The sequence below is a fragment of the Pristiophorus japonicus genome, chromosome 13 (genome assembly GCF_044704955.1).
Source record: "Pristiophorus japonicus isolate sPriJap1 chromosome 13, sPriJap1.hap1, whole genome shotgun sequence".
Taxonomy (NCBI): domain Eukaryota; kingdom Metazoa; phylum Chordata; class Chondrichthyes; family Pristiophoridae; genus Pristiophorus; species Pristiophorus japonicus.
The window spans coordinates 190,347,683-190,374,067 of record NC_091989.1 but is presented as its reverse complement, the minus strand read 5'-3'; positions in this window follow the sequence as shown (position 1 = coordinate 190,374,067).

Here is a 26,385-nt window from a genome sequence, read left to right as displayed (position 1 = left end):
GAGGGACACTACACAGTGAGTGGTGAGAGTGAGGGACACTCCACAGGGAGTGGTGAGAGTGAGGGGCACTACACAGGAAGTGGTGAGAGTGAGGGACACAGTGAGTGGTGAGAGTGAGGGACACTACACAGGGAGTGGTGAGAGTGAGGGACACTACACAGGGAGTGATGAAAGTGAGGGACACAGGGAGTGGTGAGAGTGAGGGACACTACACAGGGAGGGGTGAGAGTGAGGGACACTCCACAGGGAGTGGTGAGAGTGAGGGACACTCCACAGGGAGTGGTGAGAGTGAGGGACACTACACAGGGAGTGGTGAGAGTGAGGGACACTCCACAGGGAGTGGTGAGAGTGAGGGACACTCCACAGGGAGTGGTGAGAGTGAGGGACACTACACAGGGAGTGGTGAGAGTGGGGGACACTACACATGGAGGGGTGAGAGTGGGGGACACAGTGAGTGGTGAGAGTGAGGGACACTACACAGGGAGGGGTGAGAGTGAGGGACACAGGGAGTGGTGAGAGTGAGGGACACTCCACAGGGAGTGGTGAGAGTGAGGGACACTACACAGGGAGTGGTGAGAGTGAGGGACACTCCACAGGGAGTGGTGAGAGTGAGGGACACTACACAGGGAGTGGTGAGAGTGAGGGACACTACACAGGGAGTGGTGAGAGTGAGGGACACTACACAGGGAGTGGTGAGAGTGAGGGACACTACACAGGGAGTGGTGAGAGTGAGGGACACAGGGAGTGGTGAGAGTGAGCGACACTACGCAGGGAGTGGTGAGAGTGAGGGACACTACACAGGGAGTGGTGAGAGTGAGGGACACTACACAGGGAGTGGTGAGAGTGAGGAACACAGGGAGTGGTGAGAGTGAGGGACACTACACAGGGAGTGGTGAGAGTGAGGGACACTCCACAGGGAGTGGTGAGAGTGAGGGACACTACACAGGGAGTGGTGAGAGTGAGGGATACTATACAGGGAGTGATGAGAGTGAGGGACACTGGGAGTGGTGAGAGTGAGGGACACTACACAGGGAGGGGTGAGAGTGAGGGACACTACACAGGGAGGGGTGAGAGTGAGGGACACTCCACAGGGAGTGGTGAGAGTGAGGGACACTACACAGTGAGTGGTGAGAGTGAGGGACACTCCACAGGGAGTGGTGAGAGTGAGGGACACTACACAGGGAGTGGTGAGAGTGAGGGACACTACACAGGGAGTGGTGAGAGTGAGGGACACTACACAGGGAGTGGTGAGAGTGAGGGACACTACACAGGGAGTGGTGAGAGTGAGGGACACTCCACAGGGAGTGGTGAGAGTGTGGGACACTACACAGGGAGTGGTGAGAGTGAGGGGCACTACACAGGAAGTGGTGAGAGTGAGGGACACAGTGAGTGGTGAGAGTGAGGGACACTACACAGGGAGTGGTGAGAGTGAGGGACACTACACAGGGAGTGATGAAAGTGAGGGACACAGGGAGTGGTGAGAGTGAGGGACACTACACAGGGAGGGGTGAGAGTGAGGGACACTCCACAGGGAGTGGTGAGAGTGAGGGACACTCCACAGGGAGTGGTGAGAGTGAGGGACACTACACAGGGAGTGGTGAGAGTGAGGGACACTCCACAGGGAGTGGTGAGAGTGAGGGACACTCCACAGGGAGTGGTGAGAGTGAGGGACACTACACAGGGAGTGGTGAGAGTGGGGGACACTACACATGGAGGGGTGAGAGTGGGGGACACAGTGAGTGGTGAGAGTGAGGGACACTACACAGGGAGGGGTGAGAGTGAGGGACACAGGGAGTGGTGAGAGTGAGGGACACTCCACAGGGAGTGGTGAGAGTGAGGGACACTACACAGGGAGTGGTGAGAGTGAGGGACACTCCACAGGGAGTGGTGAGAGTGAGGGACACTACACAGGGAGTGGTGAGAGTGAGGGACACTACACAGGGAGTGGTGAGAGTGAGGGACACTACACAGGGAGTGGTGAGAGTGAGGGACACTACACAGGGAGTGGTGAGAGTGAGGGACACAGGGAGTGGTGAGAGTGAGCGACACTACGCAGGGAGTGGTGAGAGTGAGGGACACTACACAGGGAGTGGTGAGAGTGAGGGACACTACACAGGGAGTGGTGAGAGTGAGGAACACAGGGAGTGGTGAGAGTGAGGGACACTACACAGGGAGTGGTGAGAGTGAGGGACACTCCACAGGGAGTGGTGAGAGTGAGGGACACTACACAGGGAGTGGTGAGAGTGGGGGACACTACACAGGGAGTGGTGAGAGTGAGGGATACTATACAGGGAGTGATGAGAGTGAGGGACACTGGGAGTGGTGAGAGTGAGGGACACTACACAGGGAGGGGTGAGAGTGAGGGACACTCCACAGGGAGTGGTGAGAGTGAGGGACACTACACAGTGAGTGGTGAGAGTGAGGGACACTCCACAGGGAGTGGTGAGAGTGAGGGACACTACACAGGGAGTGGTGAGAGTGAGGGACACTACACAGGGAGTGGTGAGAGTGAGGGACACTACACAGGGAGTGGTGAGAGTGAGGGACACAGGGAGTGGTGAGAGTGAGGGACACTACACAGGGAGTGGTGAGAGTGAGGGACACTACACAGGGAGTGGTGTGAGTGAGGGACACTACACAGGGAGTGGTGAGAGTGAGGGACACTACACAGGGAGTGGTGAGAGTGTGGGACACTACACAGGGAGTGGTGAGAGTGAGGGGCACTACACAGGAAGTGGTGAGAGTGAGGGACACAGTGAGTGGTGAGAGTGAGGGACACTACACAGGGAGTGGTGAGAGTGAGGGACACTACACAGGGAGTGATGAAAGTGAGGGACACAGGGAGTGGTGAGAGTGAGGGACACTACACAGGGAGGGGTGAGAGTGAGGGACACTCCACAGGGAGTGGTGAGAGTGAGGGACACTCCACAGGGAGTGGTGAGAGTGAGGGACACTACACAGGGAGTGGTGAGAGTGAGGGACACTCCATAGGGAGTGGTGAGAGTGAGGGACACTCCACAGGGAGTGGTGAGAGTGAGGGACACTACACAGGGAGTGGTGAGAGTGGGGGACACTACACATGGAGGGGTGAGAGTGGGGTCACAGTGAGTGGTGAGAGTGAGGGACACTACACAGGGAGGGCTGAGAGTGAGGGACACAGGGAGTGGTGAGAGTGAGGGACACTACACAGGGAGTGGTGAGAGTGAGGGACACAGGGAGTGGTGAGAGTGAGAGGACACAGGGAGTGGTGAGAGTGTGGAACACAGGGAGTGGTGAGAGTGAGGGACACTCCACAGGGAGTGGTGAGAGTGAGGGACACTACATAGGGAGTGGTGAGAGTGAGGGACACTACACAGGGAGTGGTGAGAGTGAGGGACACTACACAGGGAGTGGTGAGAGTGAGGGACACTACACAGGGAGGGGTGAGAGTGAGGGACACTCCACAGGGAGTGGTGAGATTGAGGGACACGACACAGGGAGTGGTGAGAGTGAGGGACACTACACAGGGAGTGGTGAGAGTGAGGGACACTACACAGGGAGGGGTGAGAGTGAGGGACACTCCACAGGGAGTGGTGAGAGTGAGGGACACAGGGAGTGGTGAGAGTGAGGGACACTCCACAGGGAGTGGTGAGAGTGAGGGACACAGGGAGTGGTGAGAGTGAGGGACACAGTGAGTAGTGAGAGTGAGGGACACTCCACAGGGAGTGGTGAGAGTGGGGGACACTACACAGGGAGTGGTGAGAGTGAGGGACACAGGGAGTGGTGAGAATGAAGGACACAGGGAGTGGTGAGAGTGAGGGACACTCCACAGGGAGTGGTGAGATTGGGGGACACAGTGAGTGGTGAGAGTGAGGGACACTCCACAGGGAGTGGTGAGAGTGAGGGACACTCCACAGGGAGTGGTGAGAGTGAGGGACACTACATAGTGAGTGGTGAGAGTGAGGGACACTCCACAGGGAGTGGTGAGAGTGAGGGACACTACACAGGGAGTGGTGAGAGTGAGGAACACAGGGAGTGGTGAGAGTGAGGGACACTCCACAGGGAGTGGTGAGAGTGAGGGACACTCCACAGGGAGTGGTGAGAGTGAGGGACACTCCACAGGGAGTGGTGAGAATGTGGGGCACTACACAGGGAGTGGTGAGAGTGAGGGACACTCCACAGGGAGTGGTGAGAGTGTGGGATACTACACAGGGAGTGGTGAGAGTGAGGGACACTCCACAGGGAGTGGTGAGAGTGAGGGACACTCCACAGGGAGTGGTGAGAGTGAGGGACACAGTGAGTGGTGAGAATGTGGGATACTACACAGGGAGTGGTGAGAGTGAGGGACACAGGGAGTGGTGAGAGTGAAGGACACAGGGAGTGGTGAGAGTGAGGGACACTCCACAGGGAGTGGTGAGAGTGGGGGACACAGTGAGTGGTGAGAGTGAGGGACACTCCACAGGGAGTGGTGAGAGTGAGGGACACTCCACAGGGAGTGGTGAGAGTGAGGGACACTACACAGTGAGTGGTGAGAGTGAGGGACACTCGACAGGGAGTGGTGAGAGTGAGGGACACTACACAGGGAGTGGTGAGAGTGAGGGACACTACACAGGGAGTGGTGAGAGTGAGGGACACTCCACAGGGAGTGGTGAGAGTGTGGGACACTCCACAGGGAGTGGTGAGAGTGAGGGACACTACACAGGAAGTGGTGAGAGTGGGGGACACTACACAGGGAGTGGTGAGAGTGAGGGACACTCCACAGGGAGTGGTGAGAGTGAGGGACACTACACAGGAAGTGATGAGAGTGGGGGACACTACACAGGGAGTGGTGAGAGTGAGGGACACTACACAGGGAGTGATGAGAGTGAGGGACACAGGGAGTGGTGAGAGTGAGGGACACTACACAGGGAGGGGTGAGAGTGAGGGACACTCCACAGGGAGTGGTGAGAATGTGGGGCACTACACAGGGAGTGGTGAGAGTGAGGGACACTCCACAGGGAGTGGTGAGTGTGAGGGACACTACACAGGGAGTGGTGAGAGTGAGGGACACTACACAGGAAGTGGTGAGAGTGGGGGACACTACACAGGGAGTGGTGAGAGTGAGGGACACTCCACAGGGAGTGGTGAGTGTGAGGGACACTACACAGGGAGTGGTGAGAGTGAGGGACACAAGGAGTGGTGAGAGTGAGGGACACTCCACAGGGAGTGGTGAGAGTGAGGGACACTCCACAGGGAGTGGTGAGAGTGAGGGACACTCCACAGGGAGTGGTGAGAGTGAGGGACACTCCACAGGGAGTGGTGAGAGTGAGGGACACTACACAGGGAGTGGTGAGAGTGAGGGACACTCCACAGGGAGTGGTGAGAGTGAGGGACACAGTGAGTGGTGAGAGTGTGGGACACTACACAGGGAGTGCTGAGAGTGAGGGACATTCCACAGGGAGTGGTGAGAGTGAGGGACCCAGCGAGTGGTGAGAGTGAGGGACACTCCACAGGGAGTGGTGAGAGTGAGGGACACAGTGAGTGGTGAGAATGTGAGATACTACACAGGGAGTGGTGAGAGTGAGGGACACAGGGAGTGGTGAGAGTGAAGGACACAGGGCGTGGTGAGAGTGCGGGACACTCCACAGGGAGTGGTGAGAGTGAGGGACACAGTGAGTGGTGAGAGTGAGGGACACTACACAGTGAGTGGTGAGAGTGAGGGACACTCCACAGGGAGTGGTGAGAGTGAGGGACACTACACAGGGAGTGGTGAGAGTGAGGGACACTACACAGGGAGTGGTGAGAGTGAGGGACACTACACAGGGAGTGGTGAGAGTGAGGGACACAGGGAGTGGTGAGAGTGAGGGACACTACACAGGGAGTGGTGAGAGTGAGGGACACTACACAGGTAGTGGTGAGAGTGAGGGACACAGTGAGTGGTGAGAATGTGTGATACTACACAGGGAGTGGTGAGAGTGAGGGACACGGGGAGTGGTGAGAGTGAGGGACACAGGGAGTGGTGAGAGTGAAGGACACAGGGAGTGGTGAGAGTGAGGGACACTCCACAGGGAGTGGTGAGAGTGGGGGACACAGTGAGTGGTGAGAGTGAGGGACACTCCACAGGGAGTGGTGAGAGTGAGGGACACTACACAGGGAGTGGTGAGAGTGAGGGACACTACACAGGGAGTGGTGAGAGTGAGGGACACTACACAGGGAGTGGTGAGAGTGAGGGACACAGGGAGTGGTGAGAGTGAGGGACACTACACAGGGAGTGGTGAGAGTGAGGGACACTACACAGGGAGTGGTGAGAGTGAGGGACACTACACAGGGAGTGGTGAGAGTGAGGGACACTACACAGGGAGTGGTGAGAGTGTGGGACACTACACAGGGAGTGGTGAGAGTGAGGGGCACTACACAGGAAGTGGTGAGAGTGAGGGACACAGTGAGTGGTGAGAGTGAGGGACACTACACAGGGAGTGGTGAGAGTGAGGGACACTACACAGGGAGTGATGAAAGTGAGGGACACAGGGAGTGGTGAGAGTGAGGGACACTACACAGGGAGGGGTGAGAGTGGGGGACACAGTGAGTGGTGAGTGTGAGGGACACTACACAGGGAGGGGTGAGAGTGGGGGACACTACACAGGGAGTGGTGAGAGTGAGGGACACTACACAGGGAGTGATGAGAGTGAGGGACACAGGGAGTGGTGAGAGTGAGGGACACTACACAGGGAGTGGTGAGAGTGAGGGACACAGGGAGTGGTGAGAGTGAGGGACACAGGGAGTGGTGAGAGTGAGGGACACTCCACAGGGAGTGGTGAGAGTGAGGGACACTACACAGGGAGTGGTGAGAGTGAGGGACACTACACAGGGAGTGGTGAGAGTGAGGGACACTACACAGGGAGGGGTGAGAGTGAGGGACACTCCACAGGGAGTGGTGAGAGTGAGGGACACTACACAGGGAGGGGTGAGAGTGAGGGACACTCCACAGGGAGTGGTGAGAGTGAGGGACACAGGGAGTGGTGAGAGTGAGGGACACTACACACGGAGTGGTGAGAGTGGGGGACACTACACAGGGAGTGGTGAGAGTGGGGGACACAGGGAGTGGTGAGAGTGGAGGACACTACACAGGGAGTGGTGAGAGTGAGGGACACTACACAGGGAGTGGTGAGAGTGAGGGACACTACACAGGGAGTGGTGAGAGTGAGGGACACTACACAGGGAGTGGTGAGAGTGAGGGACACTACACAGGGAGTGGTGAGAGTGAGGGACACTACACAGGGAGTGGTTGAGGCGAATCGCTTGGATGCTTTCAAGAGGAAATTAGACGAGTCCATGAGAGCAAAGGGAATAGAGAGATACGCAGAGAGGCTGAGACAAGACAGATGCAATGGGGGGAGACGCGCGTGGAGCATAAACACCATCTCAAACTAGATGGGCCGAATGGCCTGTTTCTGTGCCGGTTTATTCTATTTAATACACATCCGCGGCAGAACTAAGACCGCCTATTTCCACCTCTGTAACATTTCCCATCTCCACACGTGCCTCAGCTCATCGATTGCTGAAGCCCTCATCCACGCCTTTGTCATCTCCAGACTTGACTATTCCAAAGCACTCCTGGCTGGCCTCCCACATTCTACACTGCGTAAACTCAAAGTGATCCAAAACTCGGCTGCCCATGTCCTAACTCGCACCAAGTCCCACTCACCCATCATCCCCTGTGCTCGCTGACCCACATTTGCTCCCGGTTAAGCAACGCCTCGATTTTAAAATTTTCATCCTTATTTCCAAATCCCTCCATAGCCCTCGCTCCTCCCTATCTCTGTAATCTCCTCCAGCCCCACAATCCCCAAGATGTCTGAGGCCCAAGCTCTGGAACTCCCTCCCGAAACCTCTCCGCCTCTCTTTTCTCTTTCAAGACGCTCCTTAAAACCGACCTCTTTGACCGAGCTTTTGGTCACCTGCGCTAATTTCTGCTTATGCGGCTTGGTGGCAAATTTTTCTCTCATAATACTCCTGTGCAGTGCCTTGGGATGTTTCACTACATGAAAGGCGCTGTATAAATACAAATATCGTTGCTGTTAATTCTATATATAAGAGTTGGGCCAGTGAAGTGGCCAAAATGTACAATTGAGTGGCTGGTCCTCAAAGTGGTTTACAATTGGCAGGTCTACAGTCGAAGGCACCCTTCTGAAGATTGGCACTGCCAATGAAGTACTTTTGAAGTGTAGTCACTGTTGTAATGTAGAAAATGCAGCAGCCAATTTGCGCACAGCAAGCTCCCACAAACAGCAATGTGATAATGACCAATTAATCTGGGTTTTTTAATGTTGATTGAGGGGCAAATATTGGCCTTTGTGAGGTCAAAGAAGGCCATGTACAAGGGTTGGTGCTGCTCCCTGCATTTCTCTTGCAGTTGTCGCGGGGTGAAGATCATATCTGTTGTACCCTTTAGTGGATGGAATCCACATTGCGATTCTGGGAGGAGCTCTTCAGCAAGACCAGACAGTGACGACAAGGTCCAACACCGCCTCCAGTGCACCAGCGCAGCCTTCGGTCGCCTGAGGAAGAGAGTGTTTGAAGACCAGGACCTTAAATCCGGCATCAAGCTCATGGTTTACAGAGCAGTAGTAATACCCGCCCTCCTGTATGACTCAGAGCCGTGGACTATATACAGCAGACACCTCAAGTCACTGGAGAAATACCACCAACAATGCCTCTGCAAGATTCTGCAAATCCCCTGGGAGGACAGACGCACCAACATTAGCGTCCTCGACCAGGCCAACATCCCCAGCATCGAAGCATTGACCACACTCGATCAGCTCCGCTGGGCAGGCCACATTGTTCACATGCCCGACATGAGACTCCCAAAGCAAGCGCTCTACTTGGAACTCCTACACGGCAAGTGAGCCCCAGGTGGACAGAGGAAACGTTACAGGGACACCCTCAAAGCCTCCTTGAAAAAGTGCAACATCCCCACCGACACCTGGGAGTCCCTGGCCAAAGACCACCCTAAGTGGAGGAAGTGCATCCGGGAGGGCGCTGAGCACCTCGAGTCTCGTCACCGAGAGCATGCAGAAAGCAAGCGCAGGCAGCGGAAGGAGCATGCGGCAAACCAGTCCCACCCTCCCCTTCCCTCAACCACTATCTGTCCCACCTGTGACAGAGACTGTAATTCCCGTATTGGTCTGTTCAGTCACCTGGGAACTCACTTTTAGAGTGGAAGCAAGTCTTCCTCAATTCCGAGGAACTGCCTATGATGATGATGATGATTGGCCAGGACACCAGGGATAACTCCCCTGCTCCTCTTCGAAATAGTGCCATGGGATCTTTTACATCCACCGGAGAGAGCAGACGGGGCCTCGGTTTAACGTCTCATCTGAAAGATGGTACCTCCGACAGTGCAGTGCTCCCTCAGCGCTCCCTGGAGTGGGACTCGAACCCACAACCTTCTGACTCAGAGGCCACAGCTGACAATCGAGCTGACTTGGAGCAGGGAAAGTTAAGGGGATATTTAATAGACCTATTCAAAATCATGTGGGCTTCTGATAGAGTAAATGAGTGGAAGCTGTTTCCACTAGAAGGAGAGTCGATAACCAGAGGACACGGATTAAAAATAATTGGCAAAATAAACCACGGGGTGTTTTTTTTTAAGCAGTGAATTGTTATGATCTGGAACATGCTGCCTGAATGGGCGATTGAAGCAGATTTAACTGCTTCATAAGGGAATTAGATATAACGGAGAAATGTGCGGGACTGCGGGGGAAGTGGGACTGATTGGGGAGCTCCTTCAGAGAGCCGATGGGCTGAATGTCCTCCCTCCGTGCTGAATGTTCCTGTGACGCTGGCGGAAAGCAACGTAACTGGAGATTATTACACGCTGAAGATCACAGTCAATGCCACTTCAGTCTCTAAAAGCTGGGCTGCCTTCAGTTCCCTGTTTGCGACGAGCCGTTGGAACCATCAGCCACGCGTGATGTTTTTAATTGGGAGTGGTCCGCGCATTGAAAATAAATCTTGACTTAAGAATTCCTACGGGTAAAATATTAAGCAACTGCTCCAATTCACTCTTAAATTAAAGGTCATGTTCTGTAGATTAATATGATGCATGTATGAACTTTGTAATTACCTCAGAATTCTTTTGCAGCAAAAGAATTAAATTGAGGTTATTACCGTGCTGACTGCCACCTTTCATTCCCCCCTGCACCCAATTTGTTAGCTGGTTTCTCTCACTAATTAGGACTGGGTTCCAGACACAAGGAAGAAGGCATCCCAGACTCGGAGGAGCTGGCTGAGATTTTCCTGCCTTGCGTTGACATGCATAATGAGTTCGAACCGCGTCACAGGAGTCACACCACTCTTTTAGAGGAGACAAAATAAAACATTTAAATCGAGTACCCCCGCAATCTGGGGGGCCACTCCAAACATTTTCCTATGCCCTTTTTTTTTGTATTAGGATTCACACCAAACCTGGGATTTTCTCTGTGCCTGACCCAGATTAACACTGCAGTTTTGATAAACTTGCAAGTTGTGTACGGAACAGTTGATAATTGTTTGGAATCATCTTGAAACAGGGAAGTTCATGACGTCCTGCCAGCCGTCCGACACACTCTTCCTGCTCACCTACAGAGTCTCGCCATCTCTGGCTTCAACCCAACTCCTAAAGGGGGTTTCGGAATCTGTTGAACTCCTCGCATCGCTCAGTCTTAGCGGCCGAAATTGGTGTATGGGCAAGGGCCGCCCAAAGGGCCGCCGATGGCTGCTGAGATACCCGACGGTACTCTGGGCGGAATTTTTGGCAAATGGGTCCTTGAAAGGTCGGTGGGCGGTAAATCGACGACGTACGCCACCAATCCGGGCGGCAGCGGGCGGGAGCTCTCACTCTCGGCGGCAGAGGGGCTCGCCGCCCAAGTATCACCGAGGATGGAGTCGGGCCCACGGAGGGGCGAAGACCTGCAAATAAAAAGCATCAAAAAAAAAAACATCGGAAGACCTTCAGAGGACCCCATCCAGGGAAGTCCCTGTGAAGAAAACATTTTAGAATTGATTACTAACCTTTTTATTCAGCTCTTCAGATCTACCGTACCGGGGATAGACCAGCCTCCTCGCAGCGGTCCGCCCCGTTCTGGTGTCGACCCGTCGACTCCCGCCCGCACCAATCAGGGAGCTCGGTGGGCTGGAGTCCAGTTACATCACTCGGCCGTCTGCTGACGTCAGCGGGCGCTTCCCGGCGGCTCTCTCTTCCCGCCCGCTCCAGGCCAGATGGAAACTGGCACAGGGCACAACCCGAGGACGAATGTCAGCAGCAGTGGGCGGGGAGTGGGGGGCAGTAGGGGTCAGTGGGGGCAGGGAGTGGGGGGCAGTGGGCGGTCAGTGGGGGCAGTGAGGGTCAGTGAGGGTCAGTGGGGGGTAGTAGGGGGGAGTGGGGGTCAGTGGGCGGACGGTAGGGGTCAGTGGGCGTCAGTGGGGGCAGTGAGGGTCAGTGGGGGTGAGTGAAGGTCAGTGGGAGTCAGTGGGTTGCAGTGGGGGTTGGTGGGGGGGAGTGGGGTCAGTGTGGGGGTCAGTGGGGGGGAGTGGGCTCAGTGTGGGGGTCAGTGGGGGGGAGTGGAGGTCAGTGGGGGGGAGTGGAGTCAGTGTGGGGGTCAGTGGGGGGGAGTGGGGTCAGTGTGGGGGTCAGTGGGGGGGAGTGGAGGTCAGTGGAGGTCAGTGGGTGGTAAGGCCATTAATTTCGGTCCCTTACTCTCTTTACATAGCGTTACCTGGAATGTACAGCACAGAAACGGACCATGCGGCCCAACAGGTCCGTGCTGGTGTTTATGCCCCACATGAGCCACCCACCCCTCTTCATCTCACCCCATCACCATATCCTATTCTGGTGGCTCAGTGGGTAGCACTCCCACCCTTAGTGCCTCCGTGACCTCGCCACCTCCATAACCTTTTGCTGCTGGGGGTCTGGAACTCACGGCCTGAAAGGGTGGTAGAGGCAGAAACCCTCACCACATTTAAACAGTACTTGGATGTGCCATAATCTTCAGGGCCACGGACCAAGAACTGGAAAGTGGGATTATGCTGGGTAGCTCTTTGTTGACCGGCGTGGACAGGATGGTCTGAATGGCCTCCTTCTATGATTCTATGATTCTCTGAGTCGGAAGGTTGTGGGATCAAGTCCCACTCCAATGACTGGAGCACATAAATCTAGGCTGACACTCCCAGTGCAGTGCTGAGGGAGTGCTGCACTGTCGGAGGTGCCGTCTTTCGGATGAGACTTTAAACCAGGGCCCCGTCTGCTCTCTCAGGTGGATGTAAAAGATCCCGTGGCACTATTTGGAAGAAGAGCAGGGGGAGTTATCCCCGGTGTCCTGGGGTCAATATTTATCCCTCAGTCAACATCACTAAAACAGATTATCTGGTCATTATCTCATTGCTGTGTGTGGGAGCTTGCTGTGGGTAAATTGGCTGCCGCGTTTCCCACATTACAACAGTGACTACACTCCAAAAGTACTTCATTGGCTGTAAAGTGCTTTGAGACGTCCGGTGGTTATAAAAGGCACTTTATAAATGCAAGTTTTTCTTTCTTTTTCTCCCTCATGTCTTTATCCAGCTTCCCCTTAAATACATAACTACTATTCACCTCAACCCCTCCCTGTGGCAACGAGTTCCACATTCCAATATTCTCTGGGTAAAGTTTCTCCTGAATTCCCCATTGGATGTATTAGTGACTGTCTCATATTGATGGCTCCTAGTTCTGGTGTTGCCCGCGAGTGGAAACATCTTCTCTACATCTACCCTATCGAACCCCCTCCCCCGCCCTTTCCCCGTAGCCCTGCAATGTTTTCCTTCAGGTACTTATCCAACTCCCTTTTGAAGGAAGTGATTGAGTATGCCTCCAGCACCCTCTCAGGCAGCGCATTCCAGATCCTAACCACTCGCTGCATAAAAACATTTTTCCTCATGTCGCCTAACCCTTCTTCTGCCAATCGCCTTAAATCTGTGTCCTCTGGTTCTCGACCCTTCCACCAATGGGAACAGTTTCTCTCGATCTACTCTGTCCAGACCCCTCATTATCCCTCAACCATATTAACACAGGATCAGGAGAAGGCCGTTCAGCCCCTCGAGCCTGTTCCACCATTCAATGAGATCATGGCTGATCTGCGATCTAACTCCATATACCCTCCTTTGACCCATATTCCTTAATACCTTTGGTTAACAGAAATCTATCAATCTCAGATTTAAGATGAACAACTGATCTAGCATCAATTGCTGTTTGCGGAAGTGAGTTCTGAATTTTACCACCCTTTGTGTGTAGAAGTGTTTCCTCATTTCACTCCTGAAAGGTCTGGCTCTAGTTTTTAGATTCCCCAACCAGCGGGAATAGTTTCTCTCTATCTACCCTCTCTGTTCCCCTTAATATCCTAAAATTTCGATCAGATCACCCCTTAACCTTTTAAATTCTAGAGAATACAACCCTAATTTTTATATTCTCTCTTCGTAACTTAACCCTTCAAGTCTGAATAGATTATCTGGTCATTATCTGTGTGCAAAATGGCTGCTGCCTATACAACACCAGTGGTTGTACGTTCAATCTGTCTGTACAGTGCCTTTCGTGGACCACTTTCCATACCTCGGGATCCTACTATCAGCAAGGGCAGACTACGACGACGAGATTCAACACACTGCCTCCAGTGCGCCAGTGCAGCCTTCGGCCGCTTGAGGAAATGAGTGTTTGAAGATCAGGCCCTCAAATCTGCCACCAAGCTCATGGTCTACAGGACAGTAGTGATACCCGCCCTCCGATATGGCTCAGAGATGTGGACCATATACTGTATGGAGAAATCACTGGAGAAATACCACCAACGATGTCTCCACAAGATCCTTCAAATACCCCGGGAGGATAGACGCACCAACGTTAGCGTCCTCGATCAGGCCAACATCCCCAGCATCGAAGCTCTGACCACACTCGACCAGCTCCGTTGGGCAGGCCACATTGTTCACATGCCCGACACGAGACTCCCAAAGCAAGCGCTCTACTTGGAACTCCTACACGGCAAGCGAGCCCCAGGTGGACAGAGGAAACGTTACAAGGACACCCTCAAAGCCTCCCTGATAAAGTGCAATATCCCCACCGACACCTGGGAGTCCCTGGCCAAAGACCGCCCTAAGTGGAGGAAGTGCATCCGGGAGGGCACTGAGCACCTCGAGTCTTGTCGCCGAGAGCATGCAGAAACCAAGCGCAGGCAGCGGAAGGAGCGTGCGGCAAACCAGTCCCACCCTCCCCTTCCCCCAACCACTGTCTGTCCCACCTGTGACAGAGACTGTAATTCCCGTATTGGACTATTCAGTCACCTGAGAACTCACTTTTAGAGTGGAAGCAAGTGTTCCTCGATTCCGAGGGACTGCCTATGATGATGGTGCCTTAGGGCATCGCTCAGCACTGGGAGACCTGGTGAGGCACAGTATAAATACATCTCTTCGTGCCTTAAGGTTATCATTGGGATTTCAGTAAAGTGTATACTGGCCTTGGACTGTAAGAAGTACCCTATGGTACAATTACAGTGTCTGTCCTCCCAACATTTTGGGCTGTGTATTATGTATTTCAGGCATGCTATTAATCCAGGGTGAAGTATTTATACTGCTTGTCTCTCCCTGCATGTGGCAGTGCATTCACCCATCAGCCCTGGGCTCACTGACCGACATTGGTTCCTGGTTGAAAGAATAAAAGTGTTTAGTAATGATAAAATTGATTCTGTATATAGAAACATAGAAATTTACGGTGCAGAAGGAGGCCATTCCGGCCCATCGTGTCCACGTCGGCCGACAAAGAGCCGCACGGCCCTCGGTCAGCAGCCCTGAAGGTTACATATAAACCTATGAACAATGAAGTTGGGTGGCGGTGTGAGCTGTGAGGAGGACGCTAAGAGGCTGCAGGGTGACTTGGACAGGTTAGCTGAGTGGGAAAATGCATAGCAGATGCATAATAATGTGGATAAATGTGAGGTTATCCACTTTGGTGGCAAAGACACAAAGGCAGAATATTATCTGAATGGCGACAGATTAGGAAAAGGAGAGGTGCAACAAGATCTGAGTCTCATGGTACATCAGTCATTGAAAGTTGGCATGCAGGTACAGCAAGCAGTGAAGAAGGGAAATGGCATGTTGGCCTTCATAGCTAGGGGATTTGAGTATAGGAGCAGGGAGGTCTTACTGCAGTTGTACAGGGCCTTGGTGAGGCCTCACCTGGAATATTGTGTTCAGTTTTGGTCTCCTAATCTGAGGAAGGACGTTCTTGCTATTGAGGGAGTGCAGCGAAGGTTCACCAAACTGATTCCCGGGATGGCTGGACTGTCATATGAGGAGAGACTGGATCGACTGGACCTGTATTCACTAGAGTTTAGAAGGATGAGAGGGGATCTCATAGAAACATATAAAATTCAGATGGGACTGGACAGGTTAGATGCAAGAAGAATTCCCGATGTTGGGGAAGTCCAGAACCAGGGGACATAGTCTTAGGATAAGGGGTAAGCCATTTAGGACTGAGATGAGGAGAAACTACTTCACTCAGAGAGTTGTTAACCTGTGGAATTCCCTGCCGCAGAGAGTTGTTGAGGCCAGTTCATTGGATATATTCAAGAGGGAGTTTGATATGGCCCTTACAGCTAAAGGGATCAAGGGGTATAGAGAGAAAGCTGGAAAGGGGTACTGAGGGAATGATCAGCCATGATCTTATTGAATGGCGGTGCAGGCTCGAAGGGCCGAATGGCCTACTCCTGCACCTATTTTCTATGTTTCTATGAACAATGGCGGAAAGGTAAAGAGCATCTGGCCCAACCAATCCGCCCCAAACAACTGCAACACCTCTTACATTGAAACATTCTGCACTCCACCCCAACCAGAACCATATAATCTCCTGGGAGAGTCAAAAAACCAGATAAAATCCCATATATATCTATAAATGTTAAAAGTGTAGATTATACAGACAGGCTGCAGTATTGAAAGAAACAAAATGGATGGCGTCCCTAAGTTCATGTCAGCATGGCTTTAAAACTCACCAAACTAGAAAAGATATTAATTGGAAAACCATTAACCTAATCAAGGAATGGCACCGGCCCTCCAGACAGACACGTGTTTGATGAGAAGCCAATCAGGAATGGCCCTGGAACCAAGACCCAATCCTGAGGCTTTCTGAGAAACGATGGCTGTAAGGGGTATAATAATCCAAGCAAAGATTGCTGGGTCTCTCTCATTAGCACACAGCAAAAGCAGGATCTTTTCTCCACAGCAGAAGCAAGGACGCCCGCCATGTGCTTATCTTTGCCAGAGGGAAGTACAGTATGCCTTTTTATTGTAACATCATTGTGTCTGTTGTAACTAAGTAGATCCACAGGATAGCTGACGACGGCTGATAGATGTGCATGTGTGTGTGTTTAATAAACTATTCCAAATTGTTTTAAAAGAATCGGTCTTGCTGTCAATTTAATGCCAGAGATTTAGAAATCTTACACGGTTAAGCAACGCCTCGATTTCAAAATTCTCATTCTTGTTTTCAAATCCCTCCATGGCCCTCGCCCCTCCCTATCTCTGTAATCTCCTCCAGCCCCATAACCCCCGAGACCTCTGCGCTCCTCTAATTCTGCCCTCCTGACCATCCGTGATTATAATCACTCCACCATCGGTGGCCGTGCCTTCAGCTGCCTGGGCCCCAAGCTCTGGAACTCCCTCCTTAAACCTCTCCGCCTCTCTACCTCTCTTTCCTGCTTCAAGACGCTCCTTAAAACCCACCTCTTTGACCCAGCTTTCGGACACCTGCGCTAATTTCTACTTGTGCGGCTTGGTGTCAAATTTTGTATCTGATAATACTCCTGTAAAGTACCTTGGGATGTTACACTATGTTAAAGGTGCTATATAATTAGAAGTTGTTGTTGTTATGTTCAAGTGCATCCATGATCTCGCGCCCTCCAGACATCTGTAACCTCCTCCAGCCCGGTGACCCACCTTGATATCTGCGCTCCTCCAATTCTGCCTCTTGAGCATCCATGAATTTCGCACCATTGGTGGCCGTGCCTTCAAGTCTACAGACAATGGATGAGGGTTTGAGCCACAGATGAGGACGTGGTAAAACATGCCAAGGCTCTTCACGAGAGCAATTATCAAACAACATTTGACACCGAGCCACATCAGCAGATAGTAGGGGCAGGTGACCAAATGCTTGGCCAAAGACATATGTTTCTAGGATTGTCTTAAAGGAGGAGGGAGAGGTAAAGAGGCGGAGAGGTTTAGGGAGGGAGTTCCAGAGCTTGGGGCCCAGGCAGCAGAAGGCACGGCCACCGATGGTGGAGCGATTATAACAGGGATTCTGAAGAGGCCAGGATTGGAGTCACTGCACAGAAATGATCCGGGCACAGTTCCAAAAGGAGAGACAGGCCATCATTAAGTTAGCAATAGCTGCCATTTAACAGAAATCACATTCTGGAGTAAATAGCTGGCCAGGGTAAGTAGAGCAAGGAAGCAGGGCTTGGGGAATGGATGGACTGGTGTGGGCACGATCACTGCCTTGCCAGTAACAGCCCTGCAATCAAACCAGCCCAAAGGGCCGCTCAGAGTGGCCATACTTCAGGGGGGTGCCCATTATGTGGAGACGGTATGTCTGACCGCCTCATGTAATGACTTTGTGTGGATTCATGCATCAAACACGCCACTGCAAGGCGGCCATAGAAACATAGAAAATAGGTGCAGGAGTAGGCCATTCGGCCCTTCAAGCCTGCACCGCCATTCAATATGGGCATTGGCTGATCATGCAACCTCAGTACCCGACCCCTGCCTTCTCTCCATACCCACTGATCCCTTTCGCCATAGGGCCACATCCAACTCCCTTTTGAATATGTCCAACGAACTAGACTTCACAACTTTCTGTGGTAGAGAATTCCACAGGTTCACCACTCTCTGGGTGAAGATGTTTCTCCTCATCTCGGTCCTGTATGGCTTACCCCTTATCTTTAGACTGTGTCCCCTGGTTCTGGACTTCCCCGACATCGGGAACATTCTTCCTGCATCTAACCTGTCCATTCCCATCAGAATTTTATACATTTCTATGAGATCCCCTCTCCTTCTTCTAAATTCCAGTGAGTATAAGCCTAGCCGACCCAGTCTTTCCTCATAAGTCAGTCCTGCCATCCCGGGAATTAGTCTGGTTAACCTTCGCTGTACTCCCTCAATAGCAAGAACGTCCTTCCTCAGATTAGGAGACCAAAACTGAACACAATATTCCAGGTGTGGTCTCACCAAGGCACTGTACAACTGCAGTAAGACCTCCCTGCTCCGATACTCAAATCCTCTCGCTATGAAGGCCAGCATGCCATTTGCTTTCTTAACTGCCTGCTGTATCTGCATGCCAACCTTCAATGACTGATGTACCATGACACCCAGGTCTCGTTGCACCTCCCCTTTTACTAATCTATCACCATTCCGATAATAATATGCCTTCCTGTTTTTGCCACCAAAGTGGATAACCTCACATTTATCCACATTATACCGCATCTGCCATGCATTTGCCCATTCACCTAACCTATCCAAGTCACCCTGCAGCCTCTTAGCGTCCTCCTCACAGCTCGTCCTGAATCCCAGCTTAGTGTCATCTACAAACTTGTAGATATTACATTCAATTCCTTTGTCTACTAGTCCCCACTAGTCACTGCCTGCCATTCTGAAAAGGACCCGTTTATTCCGACGCTTTGTTTCCTGTCTGACAACCAGTTCTCTATCCACGTCAGTACATTACCTCCAATACCCTGTGCCTTAATTTTGCACACTAATCTCTTGTGTGGGACCTTGACAAAAGCCTTTTGAAAGTCCAAATACACCACATCCACTGGTTCTCCCTTATCCACTCGACTAGTTACATCCTCAAAAAATTCTAGAAGATTTGTCAAGCATGATTTCCCTTTCATAAATCCATGCTGACTTGGACCGATCCTGTCACTGCTTTCCAAATGCGCTGCTATTACATCTTTAATAATTGATTCCAACATTTTCCCCACTACTGATGTTTTCTCTCTCCCTCCTTTTTTTAAAAGTGGGGTTACATTAGCTACCCTCCAATCTATAGGAACTGATCCAGAGTCCATGGAATGTTGGAAAATGATCACCAATGCATCAACTATTTCTAGGGCCACTTCCTTAAGTACTCTGGGATGCAAACTATCAGGCCCTGGGGATTTATCAGCCTTCAATCCCTTCAATTTCCCGAACACCATTTCCTGACTAATAAGGATTTCCCTCAGTTCCCCCTTCTTGCTAGACCCTCGGTCCTCCTGTATTTTTGGGAGGTTATTTGTGTCTTCCTTAGTGAAGACAGAACCAAAGTATTTGTTCAATTGGTCTGCCATTTCCTTGTTCCCCATTATGAATTCACCTGAATCTGACTGCAAGGGACCGACATTTGTCTTCACTAATCTTTTTCTCTTCACCTGTCTATAGAAGCTTTTGCAGTCAGTTTTTATGTTCACTGCAAGCTTACTCTCATACTCTATTTTCCCCCTCCTAATTAAACCCTTAGTCCTCCTCTGTTGAATTCTAAATTTCTCCCAGTCCTCAGGTATGCTGCTTTTTCTGGCCAATTTATAGGCCTCTTCCTTGGACTTAACACTATCCTTAATTTCCCTTGTTAGCCACAGTTGAGCCACCTTCCCTTTTTTATTCTTACGCCACACAGGGATGTATAATTGTTGTAGTTCATCCATGTGATCTTTAAATGTCTGCCAGTGCCTATCCACCATCAACCCTTTAAGTATCATTCTCCAGTCTATCCGAGCCAATTCACATCTCATACTGTCGAAGTTTCCTTTCTTTAAGTTCAGGTCCCGAGTCTCTGAATTAACTGTGTCACTCTCCATCTTAATAAAGAATTCTGCCATATTATGGTCACTCTTCCCCAAGGGGCCGAGCACAACAAGATTGCTAATTAATCCTCTCTCGTTACACAAGATCCACTCTAGGATGGCCTGCTCTCTACTTGGTTCCTTGACATATTGGTCTAAAAAACCATCCCTTATACACTCTAGGAACTAGGAAATCCTCCTCCACAGTATTGCTACCATTTTGGTTAACCCAATCAATATGTAGATTAAAGTCACCCATGATAACTGCTGTACTCTTATTGCAAGCATCCCTAATTTCCTGTTTGATGCCATCCCCAACCTCCCTGCTACTGTTTGGTGGTCTGTACACAACTCCCACTAATGTTTTCTGCCCTTTGGTGTTCCGCAGCTCTACCCATATAGATTCCACATCATCCACGCTAATGTCCTTCCTTACTATTGCATTAATCTCCTCTTTAACCAGCAACGCTACCCCACCTCCTTTTCCTTACAGTCTATCCTTCCTGAATATTGAATACCCCTGGATGTTGAGTTCCCAGCCTTGGTTACCCTGGAGCCATGTCTCTGTAATCCCAATTACATCATAACGTTAACATCTATCTGTGCAGTTAATTCATCCACCTTATTACGAATGCTCCTCGCATTGAGACTCAGAGCCTTCAGGTTTGTTTTTTTAACACTCTTAGTCCTTTTAGAATTCTGTTGTAATGTGGCCCTTTTTGATTTTTGCCCTTGTTTTCTCTGCCCTCCACTCTTGCTTTTCTCCTTTCTACCTTTTGCTTCTGCCCCCTTTTTACTTCCCTCTGTCTCCCTGCATAGATTCCCATCCCCCTGCCATATTAGTTTAAACCCTTCCCTACAGCGGCAGTTGGTGAGAGGCGGGAGCAGTGCCGGAGCAGCCTATAAAGGCCCAGCGGGAGCTCGAGAGTCAGTGTCGGAGCAGCCGATAAAAGGCCCAGCGGGAGCTCGAGAGTCAGCGGCAGTTGGCGAGAGGTGGGAGCAGTGTCGGAGCGGCCTATAAAAGGTGTACCAGTGCAGCTACAGCGGGAGAGAAAGCAAAATAGAAGTAGAAAGGAATCAAAAGGTGACGTCACAGCTAATGGGGTAAGTGATTGGCTGGTGATTGGTGAGTAGCTTTTATTTTTATTTTTTATATCAGTAAGTGAACTGTAACATTGTTATTACCAATTTAAGGGTTTCTAAGGGTTAAGGCATGGCAGGAGAGCTCGGTCACGTGATATGCTCCTCCTGTGCCATGTGGGAACTCAGGGACGCTTCCGGTGTCCCTGAGGACGACGTGTGTGAGAAATCGATACACCTCCAGCTCCTGACGTACCGCATTGCGGAATTGGAACTGAGGGTGGATTCACTCTGGAGCATCCACGATGCTGAGAATGACATAAGTGGCACGTTTAGTGAGTTGGTCTTACCGCATGAGAAGGATCCACAGCCAGCTAGGGAATGGAAGACCAGCAGAAAGAGTAGTACAAAGAAAGTAGTGCAAGGGTCCCACCTGGTCATCCCCCTGCAAAACAGATACACTGCTTTGAGTGCTGTTGAGGGAGATGACTCATTAGGGGAGAGCAACAGCAGCCAAGTTCATGGCACCATGGCTGGCTCTGTTGTACAGGAGGGCATAAAAAAGAGTGGGAGAGCGATAGTGATAGGGGATTCAATCATAAGGGGAATAGATAGGCGTTTCTGCGGCTGCAATCGAGACTCCAGGATGGTATGTTGCCTCCCTGGTGCAAGGGTCAAGGATGTCTCCGAGCGAGTGCAGGACATTCTAAAAAGGGAGGGAGAACAGCCAGTTGTCGTGGTGCACATTGGTACCAACGACATAGGTAAAAAAAGGGATAAGGTCCTACGAGATGAATTTAAGGAGCTAGGAGTTAAATTAAAAAGTAGGACCTCAAAAGTAATAATCTCGGGATTGTTACCAGTGCCACGTGCTAGTCAGAGTAGGAATCGCAGGATAGCTCAGATGAATACGTGGCTTAAGCAGTGGTGCAGCAGGGAGGGATTCAAATTCGTGGGGCATTGGAACCGGTTCTGGGGGAGGTGGGACCAGTACAAACCGGACGGTCTGCACCTGGGCAGGACTGGAACCAATGTCCTAGGGGGAGTGTTTGCTAGTGCTGTTGGTGAGGAGTTAAACTAATATGGCAGGGGGATGGGAACCAATACAGGGAGACAGAGAGAAACAAAAAGGAGACAAAAACAAAAAACAGAAAAGAGATGAGTAAAAATGCAGGGCAGAGAAAACAAAGGCAAGAAACAAAAAGAGCCACTGAATATAAAAGGGCTGCAGGAGGGGTAAAAACTAAAAATCATGGTTTAAAAACGAGGATGAAAACACTCTACCTAAATGCACGCAGCATTCGAAATAAAGTAAATGAGTTGACGCACAAATCATTACAAATGGGTATGATTTGGTGGCCATTACAGAAACATGGTTGCAAGGTGGCCAAGACTGGGAATTAAACATACAGGGGTATCTGACGATTCAGAAAGATAGGCAAGAAGGGAAAGGAGGTGGGGTAGCTCTGTTAATAAAGGATGATATCAGGGCAGTTGTGAGGGATGATATTGGCTCCAATGAACAAAATGTTGAATCATTGTGGGTGGAGATTAGAGATAGTAAGGGGAAAAAGTCACTGGTCGGCGTAGTTTATAGGCCCCCAAATAATAACTTCACGGTGGGGCGGGCAATAATCAAGGGAATAATGGAGGCATGTGAAAAAGGAACGACAGTAGTCATGGGGGATTTTAACCTACATATCGACTGGTCAAATCAAATCACAGGGGGTAGCCTGGAGGAGGAGTTCATAGAATGCATACGGGACTGTTTCTTAGAACAGTATGTGACAGAGCCTACAAGGGAGCAAGCCATCTTGGATCTGGTCCTGTGTAATGAGACAGGAAAAATAAACGATCTCCTCGTAAAAGATCCTCTCGGAATGAGTGATCACAATATGGTTGAATTTGTAATACAGATTGAGGATGAGGAAGTTGTATCAGAAACGAGGGTACTATGCTTAAACAAAGGGGACTACAGTGGGATGAGGGCAGAGTTGGCTAAAGTAGACTGGAAACAAGGACTAAATGGTGGCACAATTGAGGAACAGTGGAGGACTTTTAAGGAGCTCTTTCATAGTGCGCAAAAAAAATATATTCCAGTGAAAAAGAAGGGCGGCAAGAGAAGTGATAACCAGCCGTTGATATCCAAGGAAATAAAGGAGAGTATCAAATTAAAAACCAATGCGTATAAGGTGGCCAAGGTTAGTGGGAAACTAGAAGATTGGGAAAATTTTAAACGACAGCAAAGAATGACTAAGAAATCAATAAAGAAAGGAAAGATAGATTACGAAAGTAAACTGGCGCAAAACATAAAAACAGATAGTAAAAGCTTTTACCGATATATAAAACGGAAGAGAGTGACTAAAGTAAATGTTGGTCCCTTAGAAGATGAGAAGGGAGATTTAATAATGGGAAATGTGGAAATGGCTGAGACCTTGAACAATTATTTTGCTTCCGTCTTCACAGTGGAAGACACAAAAACAATGCCAAAATTTGCAGGCCACAGGAATGTGGGAAGGGAGGACCTTGAGACAATCACTATCACTAGGGGAGTAGTGCTGGACAGGCTAATGGGACTGAAGGTAGACAAGTCCCCTGGTCCTGATGAAATACACCCCAGGGTATTAAAAGAGATGGCTGAAGTTATAGCAGATGCATTCGTTATAATCTACCAAAATTCTCTGGACTCTGGGGAGGTACCAGCGGATTGGAAAGCAGCTAATGTAACGCCTCTGTTTAAAAAAGGGGCAGGCAAAAGGCAGGTAACTATAGGCCGGTTAGTTTAACATCTGTAGTGGGGAAAATGCTTGAAACTATCATTAAGGAAGAAATAGCGGGACATCTGGATAGGAATAGTGCAATCAAGCAGACGCAGCATGGATTCATGAAAGGGAAATCATGTTTAACTAACTTACTGGAATTCTTTGAGGATATAACGAGCATGGTGGATAGAGGTGTACCGATGGATGTGGTGTATTTAGATTTCAAAAAGGCATTCAATAAGGTGCCACACAAAAGGTTACTACAGAAGATAAAGGTACGCGGAGTCAGAGGAAATGTATAGCATGGATAGAGAATTGGCTGGCGAACAGAAAGCAGAGAGTCGGGATCAATGGGTCCTTTTCCGGTTAGAAATCAGTGGTTAGTGGTGTGCCACAGGGATCAGTGCTGGGACCACAACTGTTTCCAATATACATAGATGACCTAGAAGAGGGGACAGAGTGTAGTGCAACAAAATTTGCAGATGACACTAAGATTAGTGGGAAAGCGGGTTGTGTAGAGGACTCATAGAGACTGCAAGGAGATTTAGATAGGTTAAGCGAATGGGCTAAGGTTTGGCAGATGGAATACAATGTCGGAAAGTATGAGGTCATCCACCTTGGGGAAAAAAAGCAGTAAAAGGGAATATTATTTGAATGGGGAGAAATTACAACATGCTGTGGTGCAGAGGGACCTGGGGGTCCTTGTGCATGAATCCCAAAAGGTTAGTTTGCAGGTGCAGCAGGTGATCAGGAAGGCAAATGGAATATTGGCCTTCATTGCGAAAGGGATGGAGTACAAAAGCAGGGCGGTCTTGCTGCAACTGTATAGGGTATTGGTGAGGCCGCACCTGGAGTACTGTGTGCAGTTTTGGTCACCTTACTTAAGGGAGGATATACTAGCTTTGGAAGGGATACAGAGACGATTCACTAGGCTGATTCCAGAAATGATGGGGTTACCTTATGATGATAGATTGAGTAGACTGGGTCTTTACTCCTTGGAGTTCAGAAGAATGAGGAGTGATCTTATAGAAACATTTAAAATCATGAAAGGGATAGACAAGATAAAGTCAGAGAGGTTGTTTCCATTGGCGGGGGAGACTAGAACTAGGGGGCACAGCCTCAAAATATGGAGGAGCCAATTTAAAACCGAGTTGAGAAAAAATTTCTTCTCCCAGAGGGTTGTGAATCTGTGAAATTCTCTGCCCAAGGAAGCAGTTGAGGCTAGCTCATTGAATGTTTTCAAGTCAAAGATAGATAGATTTTTAACCAATAAGGAAATTAAGGGTTACGGGGAGAGGGCGGGTAAGTGGAGCTGAGTCCACGGCCAGATCAGCCATGATCTTATTGAATGGCGGGGCAGGTTCGAGGGGCTAGATGGCCTACTCCTGTTCCTAATTCTTATGTTCTTATGTTCTTCTGTTCTTATGTACAGCACTAGCAAACACTCCCCCTCGGACATTAGTTCCGGTCCTGCCCAGGTGCAGACCGTCCGGTTTGTACTGGTCCCACCTCCCCCAGAACCGGTTCCAATGTCCCAGGAATTTGAATCCCTCCCCCTTGCACCATTCCTCAAACCACGTATTCATCTGAGCTATCCTGTAATTCCTACTCTGACTAGCACGAGGCACTGGTTGCAATCCTGAGATTACTACCTTTGAGGTCCTATTTTTTAATTTAGCTCCGAGCTCCCAAAATTCAGCTTGTAGGACCTCATCCCATTTTTTACCTATATCGTTGGTACCTATATGGACCACGACAGCTGGCTGTTCACCCTCCCCCTCCAAAATGTCCTGCAGCTGCTCCGAGACATCCTTGACCCTTGCACCAGGGAGGCAACATACCATCCTGGAGTCTCGATTGTGGCCGCAGAAACGTCTATCTATTCCCCTTACAATTGAATCCCCTATCACTATCGCTCTCCCACTCTTTTTCCGGTCTTTTGTGCAACAGAGCCACCCATGGTGTCATGGACTTGGCTGCTGCTGCCTTCCTCTGGTGAGCCATCTCCCCCAATAGTATCCAAAGTGATACATCTGTTTTGGAGGGAGGTGACTGCAGGGGACCCCTGCACTACCTTCCTTCCACTGCTGATGGTCACCCATTCCCTATCTGCCTTTGAAACCTTTACCTGCGGTGCGACCAACTCACTAAACATGCTATTCACGATTAGTGCTATTCGCGGATGCTCCAGAGTGAATCCATCCGCAGCTCCAGTGCTGTCATACAGTCTGTCAGGAGCTGCAGCTGGACACACTTCCTGCACACATAGTAGTTAGGGACACTGGAAGCATCCCTGACTTCCCACATAGCACAGGAGGAGCATGACATGGGTCTGGGCTCTCCTGCCATGACTTAACCCTTAAATTAACCCAAAGGAGTCTCACTGATAAGAAAAAGAAAAAGATCAAATGCTCACCAACCAGCCAATCACTTACCCCCTTGGCTATGATGTCACACTTCGATTCCTTCTTACTTCTCTGTTTCCCTCCTGCCGCTACACAAGCTCCCGGAACTGCCGCTGCTCCAACTGCCACCGCATTTATGCTCCCGGTCTCGCGATGCTGTGGCTGCTCCCCGAACTGAGACTTCATTCGGTCACTTTCAAACGCTAACATTCACACGTGCCAGCTCTGGCTCAGTTGCTCACACGTGGCTTTCGACCCCCACTCTCAAGACTTAAGCACCAAATCCAGGCGCACACTCCCAAGTGCTGAGGG